The sequence below is a fragment of the Dendrobates tinctorius genome, unplaced genomic scaffold (assembly GCF_039654945.1).
Source record: "Dendrobates tinctorius isolate UK_male_01 unplaced genomic scaffold, ASM3965494v1 ptg000297l, whole genome shotgun sequence".
Classification (NCBI taxonomy): domain Eukaryota; kingdom Metazoa; phylum Chordata; class Amphibia; order Anura; family Dendrobatidae; genus Dendrobates; species Dendrobates tinctorius.
In genome coordinates this window covers 3,661,662-3,678,909 of record NW_027361964.1, presented here as the reverse complement: position 1 = coordinate 3,678,909, position 17,248 = coordinate 3,661,662, and the positions used below count along the sequence as shown (strand labels likewise).

Sequence of the window (17,248 nt, the reverse complement as noted above, 5' to 3'; positions counted from 1 at the left end):
TGCCAACACCTGTTAGGTGCCACAGGTAAGTTACAGGTGCTGATAATTATACAAATTAGAGAAGCATCACATGATTTTTCGAACAGTGCCAATACTTTTGTCCACCCTCTTTTTTTATGTTTGGTGTGGAATTATATCCAATTTGGCTTTAGGACAATTCTTTTTGTGTTTTTTCATTTAAGACAAATTAAATGAAGATGATAATAACAAAGAATTTGTGTTTGCTATCATTTTCCGGAAGAAACTGAGTATTATCTGACAGAATTGCAGGGGTGTCAATACTTTTGGCCACAACTGTACATTTATTTGAAATATGCTTGCAAATTTTTATATCATGAAGTGTCAGGAAATATTAATTATTTTCTAATGTTCTAAGTCCACCTCCAGCACTGCCTGTCGCCCTACACCCAGTTGGCTTGTGCATTGTACTTCTGTATGTGACCCTGCAGAGACACGCTGCAGAACTTCCCCCCTCCCCCCCCCCCCTCTCTCTCCCTGTACACTGTGTAATTCTATCCACCCCCTCTAACAGCTGGTCATTACCCAGACCATTTCAGAGCGGATGCTCCCTCCAACATTCAAAATTTCCTTTGTCTTTTCAAACTCAAATTTAATAACACACAGTAATCCTAGAGACAGGAAACATATATTTTCAGGATCAGTATAAATAAGGCTACGTCGGACAGCATTTTGTGACTTTTTTAGGGTCATCAGAAACCGGAGAAATGTTGTCTGCCCACAGTGGTCCCACAATGTCTGCTGCAGTCCTCCGGAAAGGCTCCTCTATCACTGGCAAAGAGATCAGGGGAGTCTTGGGAGCAGGCCCTGACTTCCCCACTCTGACATGTGATACAGGAGCGGCAGTAGTTGGTTACATCTGTCCCCGATTTGGGCCAATAGAAGTGTTGAGACAGCCAGGCCTTAGTTTTGCTGATCCCCAAGTGTCCAGCAAGTGGGGATCTCATGGGTAATCCGTAACAACTCGCCCCTAAATTGGTAGGGGACGACCAGCTGTCTTTCCCTCAACCTCTCCTGTAGGGATTTTCCGGGAACTGTCTCCCAGTACAACATCCCTTGTTCCCAGAACACCCTCTCCTTATCTGTCTCGCAGGTGGGGTTCTCAGCGAGGTGTCTCCAGGCTCGTATCTGAGTGCATTAGCTGCCTGGAACTCCTAGCTGGAGGCCGCCAGAAGTGACGTTAAGGTCCCCTCCTCATGGAAACCCTCTGGGACCTGCTCTGGGTATGCCTCTGGTTGTTATCCCTCCTACTGAGGAGGGTACAGAAGGCAGGGCGTTACCTGCCTTCTGGGCACTCTGACTGCAGGTAACAGCGGCTATATAGGCCGTCTCCCCAGGGATTACCACAGTCCCATCAGCCAGCGCTGCTATGGGTACTACCTCTCCATCCTCCCCCATTACCTCAGGAGCAGTGCTATATGCGGGGCAGTTACCTTTGGCCAGGACACCTTCCTGTGTGGCACTGGTCAGTTGCATGGAATCACCTTCTTCATGGTTCCCATGCCTCTCCCCGTTTCCTTTAGCACTCACGCTTGGTCCTGTTAGGGGTTTCTCAGCCATGTCACGCTGCGGGGTGATATGGCTGAGTACTCCTGTACCTTCAAATACATCATCATCCGGTAAAGCATGCACATCTACATCATTAGCGTTAGCATTACCATCAGTATCAAAGTGGGGAGAGGTATCAGGGACATAATACGAAAACATTCTCCCCAAAGAAGTTCCCAACAAAACGTGTGCGGGCAAGTTTTCGGACACCCCCACTTCCTTCACCCCAGTTTATAAAACCCGGGCCATTGGCAAGGGACAGCGGACGCCCCCAATCCCATTGACAGTCAGGGTTTTCCCCGGAATAATCTCTTCAGGGGCCACCAGTTTGGGTCGGATGAGGGATCATTCGGCCCCGGTGTCCATGAGGCCTATAGTGACCTTGTTCCCCATGGTGACTCTCTGCAAATTTTCACAGGCCCTCCCACTCGCCCAACCCACAAAAAGATTGCTGTATTAGGCCCTGAGGCCTTGGGTGAGGGTCTCTTCTTCTGCTTCTCCGGACAAGTGGCGCTGAGATGTCCGTTTCGATTGCGGAAATAACACTTGCGGGGATCGGATGTAGGCCTGGCGTTGGCAAAGGGGACAGGGCCTCCGATGAGTCGGCTGGCAGGTGTACTGGGGTTGGATTGGGGCTTACCCCCTTTCCAGTTGGCGATGACCAGTTTCCACACGTCCGGTTTACGATTGGCCTCGTAGGGGTCGGCGATCTGCGCTGCTTTATCCGTGTCTTTTGGCTCCTGTTCCATCACAAACTGTCGCATCTCAGCTGGAAAAAGATGTAGGAACTTATTTTTTATCATCAGGTCCCACAGCTTCTCAAAGGTGTCCACTGACAGTCCTTGGACCCACTGATCAAAAAATGTCCAAGTCCCTGTCCTTTTCCATCACTGGAAAGTGCTCTGGCTGGGGTTTAAAGGTTGTTGCATTATTGGACTCACAGCTCCGTCGGGTAGATGATGTTACTCGAGTCGGGCCAACTCCAGCTGGTACTGTCTCTCTTCCTGCTCGGCCTCTCGCTGTGCTTGGGCCTGCTGCTCGGCTCTCTCGTCCTCTCGCTCTTGGAATTGCAGAATCCGCTTCAGACGTCCCTCACGATCGTCTGTGTGGCGTTGTTCCAAGGCAATCCGCAGGTGGGGGTCCACACTACCCTGGTTGCGAGTAGGGCTGGCATTCACCTGTTGGACCTCCGCAGCAGCATCACCGGTCTTAGCCTGGCTTCTGGGTCACCAGGGCTCTGGTGGTGGACTGGCTCTGCAGCACATTGCATCAGTGCAGCAACCAGTTGGGCCTTGGTTTTGCCCGTGGAGTCAATCTGCCTCGTCACGCAAAGAGCAATAAGAGTGTCCTTGGCGTTCAGCTTATACCAGAACTCTCCAAGCGTAGCCATAGTTGCCAAATAAAAGATAGGACAGAAAAACAAAGAGAAGGGGGTAACCATTATATACACAGTATTGTCTCAGCACTAATAAACAGAGTTCGCTCTTCAAAACTTTTTGCGCGGGGTCCTCGCAAGAACCGTGCAAGTTTTTAGTGAGAGGAATGATTGCTCAGACCAATGGTTCTCTGCCCATTGTGCTTGGCTCAGTATTAAGTATCGCCTTTTTGGGTTTCTATTGATTAATGTACAGGGCTGTACACGGTGTTCTATTGCCATTCCTTTTGTCAATCTTTTTACATCTTGGGAGAAATATTATGTGACAGCTCTATAACAGATCGGCGTGACGAACCTCTATGTATATTTAGTCCGTGGCTCTCCTTTTGGATCATATCACACAGGATCCAGAGTTTGGTCTGCAGCTTTGTTTGTTCTGGTTTTTTCCTGCACCTTTAAAGCAGTGAGGGCGCTAGTGTTTTTTATTTTTGTGGTTTAATCATTAAAGTTTTTCGTCCTTGATTACACACACGTTTGCTTACGATCTATCAGCTATTTCAGGACCATAGAGAGATCCTTCCTTGTGTTCATAAAATTCCTGCAGAGCTGCGCTCTTTCCTTCGATGATATCTTTTGTCTCGAACAGTCAGATGAAAGCATCTCCGAGCGACTTGGAAGAGTCTCGTCCTAAGTGCGAGTACATCTCAGCTTGCTGTCCAATAGTCATTCCCATCACGTCCATCACTTAGTTGAGTGATTACTTGTCTTGCGTTTCTGCTCCAACACAGCGTTCCAGGAAATTGTCTAGTGACCGCTCGTCATAAATTGGCTTCATTACCTCCAATACCTTTGCAGTTAGGAGTTTATCGGGATGCAAGGTTGCAAGTCTAACTTTGGCTTACGCCACTTGCTCCATCTCTCTTTGCCGGGTGGACAGTTGTCATGTCGCGGTTTATCATCAATAGAACTTTTCTGATAGTCCAGGGCCCATAATTCTTTGTTCGTTTCCTCCATGGAGTCTGCTTTTCTGTGACTAGCCAAGCTGAATACTTCGTGACTTCACCAATATCTGTATCTGGTAACTTTCCGGCACCTTCTCCACCGATACCTTTATTTCTTTTACATAGTGAAGTTACATGGCTGATATTTCTTGTACGTTTCCAACGCATTCTTTTTTCACAACAGTAGCGTCATCTTCATACGGATTCACATATAAATTTCCACTACATGTTTTCCTGTCCCCGTCTCCAATATACGTTTTGTAAAGAACTCGTGCTTCTCCTGCGATCTCAGAAACATATTAATAATGGCAATATGCTCAAAAAAAGAGAGGGGACAGCACCTCCAAAAATCATACAATGATCTAATGCCGCCAGGCAAAAATGTCTATAACTGAACATCAGGTTCTTATTGTAACATTCTGATCAGACTGCATGAAGTCCGGTATCTCCAGACCATGCTGCTCAACCAGCACACAACCGTGGGGGCGATGGGGACTCCTTACACTTGGTGCTGTGTGGCGGCCATTGTTGCTGTGGTTTTGTGCTGGTGGAGCGGTGCGGTCTTGAGACACCGGGCCGCCTGCTCTGTCGGTGCATGGCCGCTGCTGTGGTGGTCGGCGCACGGCTTCGCTCGGTTAGCACCCATTACAAGGTTTGCCGTGACGTGGCAAGTAAAATTAAATCCACAAACTTACCGATATTTCAATGTGTTCTTTGAATATCCTACACTCCGAGTCAATTTTTTCTCTTGCTTGATATCATTGTTTCCTAGGGATTCCAAATTGCTATTAGTAAAATACCAATATACAGGGTGGTCCAAAAGTAGGTGCACAGAAAATATTTATTTTGATTTGTATATAAAATTATACTAACTAACACAAGTATAACATTGACAATTAAATTTTTTTCTGAACAATAATACCAAAGCCCTTACATTTTATCAGCGCAGGGGCTCACTCTGTTCTCCATCACAATTTGCTCAGCTTTGTGCCTCTTACGCTTTGACAAACATTTTTGCACAAGTTTCTCTGGGTATTAATTTCTTAAAATGCATCTCTTATGTAATTTTTTCAAATCACTGACACTGCTTGGTTTTCGACTATAAACTTTGTCCTTGAGTACTCTCCAAAAGGAAAAATCCATTGGGGTCAAGTCTTGTGAATGTGCCGGCCAATCCATTTATTAGGAAGTGTTTCATTACCCTATTACACATACTGTCCACCTACTTTTGGACCACCCTGTATATACAGCGTTACAAAAACAATACACCAGCAATAAAATTGCCCACACAGAGACACATACTGCAGCGGCCATCAGTGGAGCCTGGGCTGCAGCGGCCATCAGTGGAGCCTGGGCTGCAGCGGCCATCAGTGGAGCCTGGGCTGCAGCGGCCATCAGTGGAGCCTGGGCTGCAGCGGCCATCAGTGGAGCCTGGGCTGCAGCGGCCATCAGTGGAGCCTGGGCTGCAGCGGCCATCAGTGGAGCCTGGGCTGCAGCGGCCATCAGTGGAGCCTGGGCTGCAGCGGCCATCAGTGGAGCCTGAGCTGCAGCGGCCATCAGTGGAGCCTGGGCTGCAGCGGCCATCAGTGGAGCCTGAGCTGCAGCGGCCATCAGTGGAGCCTTGCCAGTCCATATCACTTCAGCCTCACCTGTGCCCATATTGATGGAACTCTGCTTTTATCTTAGGCTCAGACTGGTGTGATGCGACAGTCCCCAGTAGGCAGGTAAATGTCCCCAATAGGCAGCACAGGTCCCCAGTAGGCATGATGGGCGGCACAGTGGCTCAGTGGTTAGCGCTGCAGCCTGGGTTCGAATCCCACCAAGGACAACGTCTGCAAGGAGTTTGTATGTTCTCCCCTTGTTTGCGTGGGTTTCCTCCGGGTACTCCGGTTTCCTCCCACATTCTAAAGACATACTAATAGGGAATTTAGATTGTGAGCCCCATCGGGGCCAGTGATGATGATGTGTGCAAACTGTAAAGCGCTGCGGAATATGTTAGCGCTATATAAAAATAAAGATTATTATTATTATGGACTGGATCCGGCGTTAAAAATAAACAACAAAAAAAACCACAGTACTCCCTTATGCCCCCCACTGCTCTGAAGAGGCGCCTGCTTGACTGTGTTCTGGCACAGGCAGCGTGATGTCATCAGGCCGCGCAGGCGACATGGTGACAATCACATCATCTTTGCTGCGCGTGATGTCATCAGGCCGCGCAGGCGGCATGGTGACAGTCACATAGTCTGTGCTGCATACGGAGGGCCGCTAGTCTTCCGGAGTGGCAGCTCATCACCTTTCCTCACCACCTCGTCATTCCGCCTACGATTACAGGGCCCGGCGGCATTGAACTGTAGTGAAGTTTAATGTCAGACAAGCTGAGGGGTCGGTTAATGTCCTCGGCGGGCCGCAGTTTGAGGACCCCTGGAATTTTACGTTCTTTTCCTATCACCCATGACAGCATCAACGAGAGGGGGATCCGCCCCACAAGGACAGGGAACCTTTAAGATAAAATGGGTGGCTCCTCTCTCCGCATCAGTGGTTGCCTTTACCTGTATAGCGGCACAGATAGGGGCAAAAAAAATGTCCCATGCCTGGGCTAGGCGGCGGCAGGGCACTGTCTTTACTTCGGCCGGCTACAATGCTCCTGGAAGCGCTGTGGGGGGGCCCGATAGGGTCTCGGTTGAGCGGGCAGGATTCTGCGGTGCCATCACCACATGGTGGCCGTCAGCCCTGCGTCCCGGTGCGTTGTCAGAGAGCGGCTGGAAACGGGAAGTCGCGCTCTGATGATGCGGCTTGGACCTCTGTACCCGGGGAAAGCCGGGGGGCAGTACCGGAAGCTGCAGGAGACGCCGGCAGATCCCCTGTGAGCAAACTTCTTAAGGGAGTATCGCCGTCCAGGTAGAGGCATCGGTGCAGCAATGGAGGCACAGCAGCCCTCTCCACAGCAGCAGCAGAGTTTACAGCAGCAGCATGGGGAACTGGAGCAGCCGCAGCAACCCCCGACGCCAGCCTCACCCGGATGGGAGTCCCGCACATAGGTCCAAGGATTCCAGGACGAGTCGGTGCAACTCCTCCAGGATGAAAGGTTCCACGGTCCCTAATGAGACCCTTTGGATGACATCCTGTCTGCCGTTCCGGTACCCTTTATTTGTTGGAGTGGTGAGTGAGCTACGAGAGTGCCATTTGTTAATGCAGGTCTCTTTTCTCTCTCTCTCTCTGCCTCTTTTTTTTTTTTTTTTTTTTTTCTTCCCTTTTTCTATGGCTTTCTCTTAGGAGCCCCCTAGAAAGTGTACGGGGAAGTCAAGGCATAGTTTGTGCTTTATGTGGGCAGGTTCTGGACAGTGCATGGCCCAATAAATTATGCTAGCCGTGTATTAATGACAGAGTGACTAATGAGACCCCTGATTTCTCTACCACTCTGAGTACTCTTATCAGAGCCAAGGTGGAGAATTCATTAAGCTCCTGGTTCCGTTCAGGGGAAACATCAAAAGGGGATAGATCCGAGGTACAGTTGTGGCTAAAAGTATTGACACCCCTGCAATTCTGTCAGATAATACTCAGTTTCTTCCAGAAAATGATTGCAAACACAAATTCTTTGTTATTTTTATCTTCATTTAATTTGTCTTAAATGAAAAACACAAAAAGAATTGTCCTAAAGCCAAATTGGATATAATTCCACACCAAACATAAAAAAGAGGGTGGACAAAAGTATTGGCACTGTTGGAAAAATCATGTGATGCTTCTCTAATTTGTGTAATTAACAGCACCTGTAACTTACCTGTGGCACCTAACAGGTGTTGGCAATAACTAAATCACACTTGCAGCCAGTTGACATGGATTAAAGTTGACTCAACCTCTGTCCTGTGTCCTTGTGTGTACCACATTGAGCATGGAGAAAAGAAAAAGACCAAAGAACTGTCTGAGGACTTGAGAAACCAAATTGTGAGGAAGCATGAGCAATCTCAAGGCTACAAGTCCATCTCCAAAGACCTGAATGTTCCTGTGTCTACCGTGCGCAGTGTCATCAAGAAGTGTAAAGCCCATGGCACTGTGGCTAACCTCCCTAGATGTGGCCGGAAAAGAAAAATTGACAAGAGATTTCAACGCAAGATTGTGCGGATGTTGGATAAAGAACCTCGACTAACATCCAAACAAGTTCAAGCTGCCTGCAGTCCGAGGGTACAACAGTGTCAACCCGTACTATCCGTCGGCATCTGAATGAAAAGGGACTGTATGGTAGGAGACCCAGGAAGACCCCACTTCTTACCCCGAGACATAAAAAAGCCAGGCTGGAGTTTGCCAAAACTTACCTGAAAAAGCCTAAAACGTTTTGGAAGAATGTTCTCTGGTCAGATGAGACAAAAGTAGAGCTTTTTGGGCAAATGCATCAACATAGAGTTTACAGGAGAAAAAAAAAGGCATTCAAAGAAAAGAACACCGTCCCTACAGTCAAACATGGTGCAGGTTCCCTGATGTTTTGGGGTTGCTTTGCTGCCTCTGGCACTGGACTGCTTGACCGTGTGCATGGCATTATGAAGTCTGAAGACTACCAACAAATTTTGCAGCATAATGTAGGGCCCAGTGTGAGAAAGCTGGGTCTCCCTCAGAGGTCATGGGTCTTCCAGCAGGACAATGACCCAAAACACACTTCAAAAAGAACTAGAAAATGGTTTGATAGAAAGCACTGGAGACATCTAAGGTGGCCAGCAATGAGTCCAGACCTGAATCCCATAGAACACCTGTGGAGAGATCTAAAAATGGCAGTTTGGAGAAGGCACCCTTCAAATATCAGGGACCTGGAGCAGTTTGCCAAAGAAGAATGGTCTAAAATTCCAGCAGAGCATTGTAAGAAACTCATTGATGGTTACCGGAAGCGGTTGGTCGCAGTTATTTTGGCTAAAGGTTGTGCAACCAAGTATTAGGCTGAGGGTGCCAATACTTTTGTCTGGCCCATTTTTGGAGTTTTGTGTGACATGATCAATGTTTTGCTTCATTCTCTTTTGTGTTTTTTCATTTAAGACAAATGAAGATAATAATACCAAAGAATTTGTGTTTGCAATCATTTTCAGGAAGAAACTGAGTATTATCTGACAGAACTGCAGGGGTGTCAATACTTTTGGCCACAACTGTATCTCCTTCACCATCAATGTCATCTGACGAGGGGGTTCTGCAGAACACTTCGGATTCTTCCTCGTCGGAAAGTGACTCAGGCTCAAGTCAGGGCTGTGGAGTTGGAGTCTGTATAAAATGGACCGACTCCGACTCCTAAAATATATAATAAATTGGGTACAGTAATTCAATGCAGGATGTGCTGAATATTTTTTCATAGGAATTTGGGAAAGTTATGAAATGTCCTATAAATGACTGTTCTATTCTTGATCTAAGGCTACATTCACACACAGCGTTTTTCCTGCGTTTTTTGAGGATACGTTTTTCAGCAGCAAAAGCCGATCAGCTTTTTAAAAAACCGCATCACCTGAAAGGTTTTTGAGCTTATAGATGTTTGCAAAAGCAGATTAGAAATCTGCTCTATCCATTTATCCATATCTTATCTGTACCAAAAAAGAATGAAAGCCGGGTAGCACACAGACTAAAGGTACTGTCACACTTAGCGATGTACCAGCGATCCCGACCAGCGATATGACGCGGTCAGGATCGCTGGTACATCGCTAAGTGGTCGCTAGTGAGCTGCCACACAGGCAGATCTCACTAGCGACATTGTAGGGGACGGGGATCGCTACTTACCTGTCACACCAGGCGATCCTGCGTCCTCCCGCCCGGCTCCACGCGTCGCTCGTCCTCACAGCAGGAAGCGCCGCAGGAAGTGACCGACGAGAAACAGTCCTGAACGTTCTCGTGCGATCAGCGATAACCAGCGGGGGAGCCGGTCATAGGTAAGTATCAGACACAGCGATATCGCTATAATGTCACTAGATATAGCGATATTGCTAGCGATATCTCCTAGTGTGACATGCCCTTAACACTCCTTCTTTTTTTTTTTTTATTTTTTTTTTTTTAAAGCACCAGTCAGATACACCTCATAGCTGCCCAAAAGGACACCCAGGACAGGCATTGCTCGTCTTCAGTAACACATCAATTGATAGTTGGAATAAATAGACTGCATTCACCACATCTTAAGGTGTAGGCTTTATTTTCAAGTTTAGGGGTGTGCAGTATGAGATTCTGCAGAACAGTATGAGGTTCTGCCCCCCTAGTTTTGATCCTGGCTAAAACCGTTTCTTATAGATATGGCGAACCCTCAGGTAACCTTAAATGAAGGTCAATGGACACAGGTGGCTGAATTGAAGGAATTGCTTAATCGCCTATTTACCATGACTAAAAAATTACAAGCTGAGGATTTAACTCCTGGCATTTTCATAAGTGAGTGGAAGAACTTGCTATTTTGCCTGTCCCAAAGAGGAGATTTAATTCAATGAAACTGAGAGAGGCACAGCTATTGGAAAATAAAATTTTTCTGGCAGCTGTTTATGTGGACCCAAGTCATCGTATATTGCTTGATGATCAACAGCTTACTAAAGGAAAAGGAGCTCTGACTGAGGTAGCAGTTAGGAAGAGTGGCCTACAGGAGGACTGCCAGGCGCAAGAGGACTCGGGTCCTGACAGTGCTACTGCTGCCATATCTTCATCCTCATCAGATGAGGAGTTTGACTTTGACAAGTATTTGGATGATATGGAGCAGGCAAAGCGTTGCTGCAAGGAAAAAGATTTCACTCCGTCTCCTATAGCAGCAGATTGACCATATGTCAGCAAAATGTTTCACTTGCTCTCAAAGAAAAAAAAAATTCAACCGTTCATCAAAACTGACTGTGCAGGAGGCAATTCCTTTATACCCGGAAACTGTTAGAGATGTTCCCATGTGGTTACGACTTTACCTCCAACCCAAGTTACTGTAGAGAGGTTGTTCTCTGGCCTTAACATTATTAGGTCAGATGTGAGGTCATCTATGAAGGAGGATCTGATGGAGGCAATTCTATTTCTCAGAACAAATTCATAGACTGCACAAATGTTATTTAGTATGTTTTTGTTGAAAACTCTTTTTTGCCACTTATATAGTTTATTACATAGTGTTTTAAATATATATATGTACTGTATATATGTAATCGATATTATACAGTGTATTACAGATTTACAATGTATTAGTTTTTTGTGTTCTAAAGTTGTATTCCAATAAATATATATTATGTTCTATCTAAATATCTTGATTATTGTATCATAAAAATTATTAAATGTCTGATGTTCATTGTACTACAATAAATTTTTCACTTAAATATAAGCAATATATGTGGGAGTCGGAGTCGGTGGAAGGGAAATTGAGTAGTCGGAGTCGCAGGTTTGGCTTACCGACTCCACAGCCCTGGCTCAAGTTACTGCTTCCCCCTGGAAGAGGTGGACAAATTAGGGAAGTCAGGTCCATGATAATCCCTGGTTAGACCGCACATGGAGGACTGTGTACAGTTTTGGGCACCGGTGCTCAGGAAGGATATAATGGAACTAGAGCGGGTACAAAGGAGGGCAACAAGATTAATAAAGGGGATGGGGGAACTACAATACCCAGAGAGATTAGCAAAATTAGGATTATATAGTCTGGGAAAAAGACGACTGAGGGGCGATCTAATAACCATGTATAAGTATATAAGGGGACAATACAAATATCTCTCCGAGGATCTGTTTATACCAAGGAAGGTGACGGTCACAAGGGGGCATTCTCTGTGTCTGGAGGAGAGAAGGTTTCTCCACCAACATAGAAGAGGATTCTTTACTGTTAGGGCAGTGAGAATCTGGAATTCCCTGCCTGAGGAGGTGGTGATGGCGAACTCAGTCGTCAAGAGAGGCCTGGATGTCTTCCTGGAGCGTAACAATTTTGCATCTTACAGTTATTGTTAGGTTCTTTAGAAGGACGTAGATCTGGGGATTTATTCTGACGGAATATTGTCTGAACTGGATGGACACATGGCTTTTTTGGCCGTGCTATGTTACTGAGGTGCTGGTGGACCGGAAGCCTAAAAGATCTGTCCAGGACATTGTTTGGTACCTTGGATAAGAAAAAAACCAAAAACGTTTTCCCATGAATGACCAACTGCAGAGTCTCATCACTAGAGAGTGGGAGAAGCCAAATAATAAAGGTCCCCAGCCCATCCTCCTTTGAAAGGAAGTACCCCTTTGAAGATGAGGCACCTTCATCCTGAGGTAAAGCTTCCAAGTTACATATGGCCATATCTAAGGCCTCAAAAAGTTTGTCCCTTCTTTTTGAGGACTCCTGATTGCTAAAAACCCTCTGGATAGGAAAGCGGATACCTTTCTCAAGGCAACATGGGAGTCGTCAGCAGGGGCATTAAGACGGGCCATCGCAGCGACTTGTGCAGCAAGGTCTCTTATGGTCTGGCTGAGCACATTGGAAGGCGAGCTGGATGAGGATTCTTCCAGTGATGCCATTAAAACCACACTCCCAATGATCAAGGGTGCAGCAGCCTTCCTGGCAGATGTGTCAGCCGACTCAGCCAGGTTGGCTGCAAGATCAGCTGCATTATCCAATGCAGGCCGGAGGTGGTCTAGTTAAAAAGCTGCCCAGGAGATGCTCGGGCAAAAGCAAAGTTATGTTCCCTTCCCTGCAAAGGAACGTATTTATTTGGCCAGGCTTTAGATGACCTTCTGGAAAAAACAGCTGATATGAAAAAGGGGTTCCCTAAACCTGCCTTCCCTTCCTTTAAGCAGTCCTTTTGGAGGAGAAGGTACGATAAAAGGAGAGGGTCCATGGAACAAAGGAGACGCGACAACGGACAGAAAATTTCCCAAGGGTTCCTGTTCGGTACCTTTTCCCGAAGAGAATGTAAGTTCTCCAAATGACTCTAATCCAGGTGGGAGGAAGGCTCTCCCTCTTCCTTCCAGCCTGGGAGAGGATATCATCCAGTCCCTGGATTCTCAACCTGGTGGGGGCAGGGTTGAGACTGGAGTTTGGGAGATATCCCACGGACAGATTCATCATTACGGCCCCACGAGCGTCTGTATCAGAAAAGATAGCGCTTTAAACTTAAGTTCTATGCCTCCTGGGAAAGAATGTCCTGCAGTATGTACCAGAGGAGGAAGGGTTCTATTCTCCCCTGTTCCTAATAAAGAAGCCGGATGACTCCTACAGAATGATCTTCAACTTAAGGGGCCTGAACCAAGTTTTTGAAGATCCTGAAGTTCAAGATGGAGTCTATAAAGTCGGCAATTCAGCTGCTATATGGCCGTTCTTGGCCTAAAGGATGCATATTATCGCGTGCCAATACACGCAGCGTTCAGGAAATTTCTCAGAGTAGCGGTATCGATGGGAGGCACTGTAAGACACCTCCAGTACAGGACTCTCCCCTTTGGCCTGGCAGTGGCTTCTCCGGTTTTCACAAACCTCATAGCGGATTTTATGGCCCACCTAACAGGAGCAGACTAGTCATCCCATACTTGGACGATTTCCTAATAGTAGGCCATTCCTTCACTCATAGCCACAGTCAGGTGGAGGACACAGTAACATCTTAAAAAACTTAGGATGGTGTTTAAACCTGGAAAAATCAAGGTTGTGTCCAGAATACTCAGGTCTTTTTAGGACTCTTGCTCGACTCTCACCTGCAGGAATGTCGTCTGCCAGAGCAAAAGAAAGAGAAATTGTTCAGTCTCATCTCCAGGTCAATACAAAATTCAGTAAAGACCTCAGAAGTGCTATGTCCCTCCTGGGCTCCCCAACCTCATGTATCCCGGCAGTGAAATGGACCCAGATCCACTCGAGATATTTGCAGAGGTTCATCCTCGAAAGCCAGCGTTCATTGCTGGGGCATCTGGACAGTACACTGACACCACTACCACAGGAGGTCATACATTCTCTTCACTGGTGGTTGGGCTTAAAATTCCATCAGGAGGGGGTCCTGTGGTTTCCTCACATCTCCAGAGTAGTTGCCACAGATGCCAGTCCCAGGGGGTGGGGAGTAAATCTGGACAGTCACCTGGTCCAGGGGACATGGTCACTGAGAGAGAAGGAGGCCTCCTCGAATATGCTGGAACTTCGTGCAGTAGATAATGCATTACAGACTCTTCTACCATTCCTGTAAGGTCATCATGTGAGGATACTGCCGGACAAACAGGTCATGGTGGCATATCTAAATAATCAAGGGGGGACATGGTCCCAAGCCTTAGGGTCCCATCACACATAGCGACGCACCAGCGATCCCACAACGATATGACCTTGTCAGGATCGCTGGTGTCGCTACATGATCGCTGGTGAGTTGCCAAACAGGCAGCTTCACCAGCAACAGGAGGGTTACATGCGACGCACGTCGCTTAGTTACCCGCGGTTGCGGTTGCACCAGCAACAGGAGGGTTACATGCGACGCACGTCGCTTAGTTACCCGCGGTTTATCTTAGTTACCAGTGCGCTGATGCAGGGAGCTGGTAACTAAGGTGCACATCTGGTTTCTAAGCAGTGCGCGGCACTTAGAAACCCGATGTGTACCTTGGTTACGAGCTCCCTGCACCAGCGCGCTGGTAACTAAGGTACACATTGGGTTTCTAAGCGCTGCACACCGCTTAGAAACTCGACGTGTACCTTAGTTACCAGCGCGCTGATCGCTGGTCTCCCGCCTGCCACGCAGTGATGCGTGCTGGCCAGCGGGAGACCAGCGATCAAAAAAATGTCCTGGCCATTCCAGGACGACCGGCGATAACCGGCAGGGGGGCCGGTAGCTGGTCAGTGTCACACACAGCGATCTCGCTGGTGAGATCGCTGTTGCGTCACAAAACTTGTGACCCAGCAGTGATGTCGCTAGCGAGATCGATATGTCTGACGGGGGCTTTAATGCATGTAACCAAACAAATCTTCAGTCTGGCAGAGAGCAATATCTTATCACTGTGCCCTCCATATCAAAGGGATGGACAATGTAACAGCGGACTTTCTGAGCCACAGGTCACTTCTGCAGTGCGAGTGGTCCCTCAAGGCAACAATATTCAGACAATTGGTGAACAAGTGAGGGGGGGGGAGCCCAAGATCGACCTTTTGCCACCCGACAGAACACCAAAGTGGAAAAGTTCTGTTCCCCAAATCCGAGAGAGAGAATCCCTAGGTAGTTGATGCCCTCCGAATCAGATGGGGGTTTTCCCTAGCATATGCCTTTCCCCAGTCTGTCTGATACCAGCAGTCCTTAGGAAAATCGGGCAGGACAGGGTAAGAGTAATACTGATAACTCTCTTTTGGCCCAGTATGTCTGTCATGGATCCTTGGGTCCTTCCAGAGATCCCAGTCACTCTAGCTCATGGGCCAGTGCTTCATCCTCAGGTGACTGGGCTGCACTTAACAGCCTGGAACTTGAAAGGTTGGTGCTAGAAGGTAAGGGATTCTCAACCAATCTGATTTCTACTTTACTTGCTAGTACAACCCCTGGCAAAAATTCTGGAATCCCCAGCCTTGGAGGATGGTCAATAGTTGTTTAATTTTGTAGGAAAAAAGCAGATCACAGACATGGCACAAAACTAAAGTCAATTCAAATGGTGACTTTCTGGCTCTAAGAAACACTGAAAGAAATCAAGAGCAAAAAATGTGGTGGTCAGTAAGCATAGGGGGAAAGAGTGTGTCTCCCTGTGAACTCCTATTCCCTATCTGACGGCACCGCGAGTGTGAGGAAGTTCTGCTCGTGGTGCTGTCAGAGAGGTCCTGGGAGTTCACAGCCAATGAACTCGCGTCACCTTTCTGACATCAGCACGAGTGTCTTGGGAAAATTTCCCACCGCGCTGACGTTACATATAGGTCACATACGAGTGATTGCTCGCCCTTCGGGCGCACACTGGGATTACGAACCTTGGTGCATTGTAGCGCCTCTGGTCATCATTGTAGTCCTTTATAATTGACATTGTTATTTCGAGTGGATCGCGATTTTCTAAATCAGCAATCCTCTCTTTCTCTCTTCCAAATTCCCTCATCATTGTGAAGGCTCTTGCGAGTGGGTTAATTGCTTTCATTTTCTCTCCCAAGAGATGACAGCAGTGCTGGGAGGCACTTTTTATTTGCTTGACTTCTTGTACTTAATGCTTCTTCACTGTCCAAGATATAAATCTGGGTGTACTTGGGAGTACTACCCACAGCGGGATGCAGTGGGGCAGTTCTGTGGTAAATTTGTCCATGAATTCGGAAACAGTATGGACCATGCCCAGGAGGTGGCGCTACTTGTGCTCCTATTGATGCCAAAGCCAGAGAGTTATTGTATTGCCTTATATTAGCCATAAAGTTCTTGGAGTGCTGTTGCTCTCCTTTCATCAACTTGACTAATTGATCATCCATACGAATGGGACGTAATTGGATGCGCCCTCTCTTGCAGCAGCAAGGGAATGTTTTGTCCTGCGCTATTTCGTCTTTGACATTTTTAGATTGGCAGAACTGACGTCGAAATGTCAGCAGAGTGCTCTTCAATACGTGTCTCATCAATTTGATAAGGAAGCCCTCTAGCGGCAAATGTAACTTGCTGCCGTTGAGTGGCTCTTGCATTTTGGACACGTCTTCTATCTTGTTCTCGTCTTTGTGAAATTTGATTGTCACTTTGTGCATTGCGTGTTGCTCGTTGTCGTGCAGCATTAGATGTTCTAAGTGATTCAGTTACTTCCTTCGTTTCTTTTGCTCTGGCCGCCCTCTTGTCGGGCTGCACATCAGCAGTTCTTCGACAATTTCGTTAGTCTTCTGTTTCATTAAGACGCAGGGTATGCATCCGTATGCGATTCACTTCTCTACGTGCAGCAGCGTGATCAATTTGATCCATCTTTGCAATGTTGCCTCCCAGTGTTGCCTCCCAGGCTAACGTTCAAAAAAGGCTTATGCCTTAACTCGTCACCAGGGAGAGCTCCTCCCCTTATTAGATGTCACTTAACTCCTATACAGGGCCTTACAGTACATAGGTATCCATGGTTACGCCCACACATATAGTCAGTTAGCTGCTAGTGGTAGTAACTATGGATACCTAAGTTACTGTTGAGCTGTGGATGACTCATTGCACCCAGACAGACGGTTGGGCTGTGGATGACTCATTGTGCACAGACACACGGACACGTCCAAATTAGGTATATGGATATGACAATGGACAAACTTGTCTCTTTTGGGCTGCAAGCCTACAATTTGAATGGGCAAGTAGACTTGTTTAAGAACACCTGCAGGTCAATGGGGGAGTGCAGTGTCGGAGCAGAGGGAGCCGCCACACCCTCCAAATTTGCTGTACGAAAAAATACTGACCAGCACCTCCCAAGGGTGAATAAGTGCAAGCTGTAGTGACTGCAAAAT

At 47.2% G+C, this 17,248-nt stretch overlaps 1 protein-coding gene across 6 annotated transcripts in view; it reads left to right on the top strand.

Annotated features, from left to right (window-relative positions):
• Positions 1–17,248, top strand: part of PKMYT1 (protein kinase, membrane associated tyrosine/threonine 1) — a 67,124-nt gene that overhangs the window by 28,357 nt on the left and 21,519 nt on the right. The window lies entirely within an intron of this gene.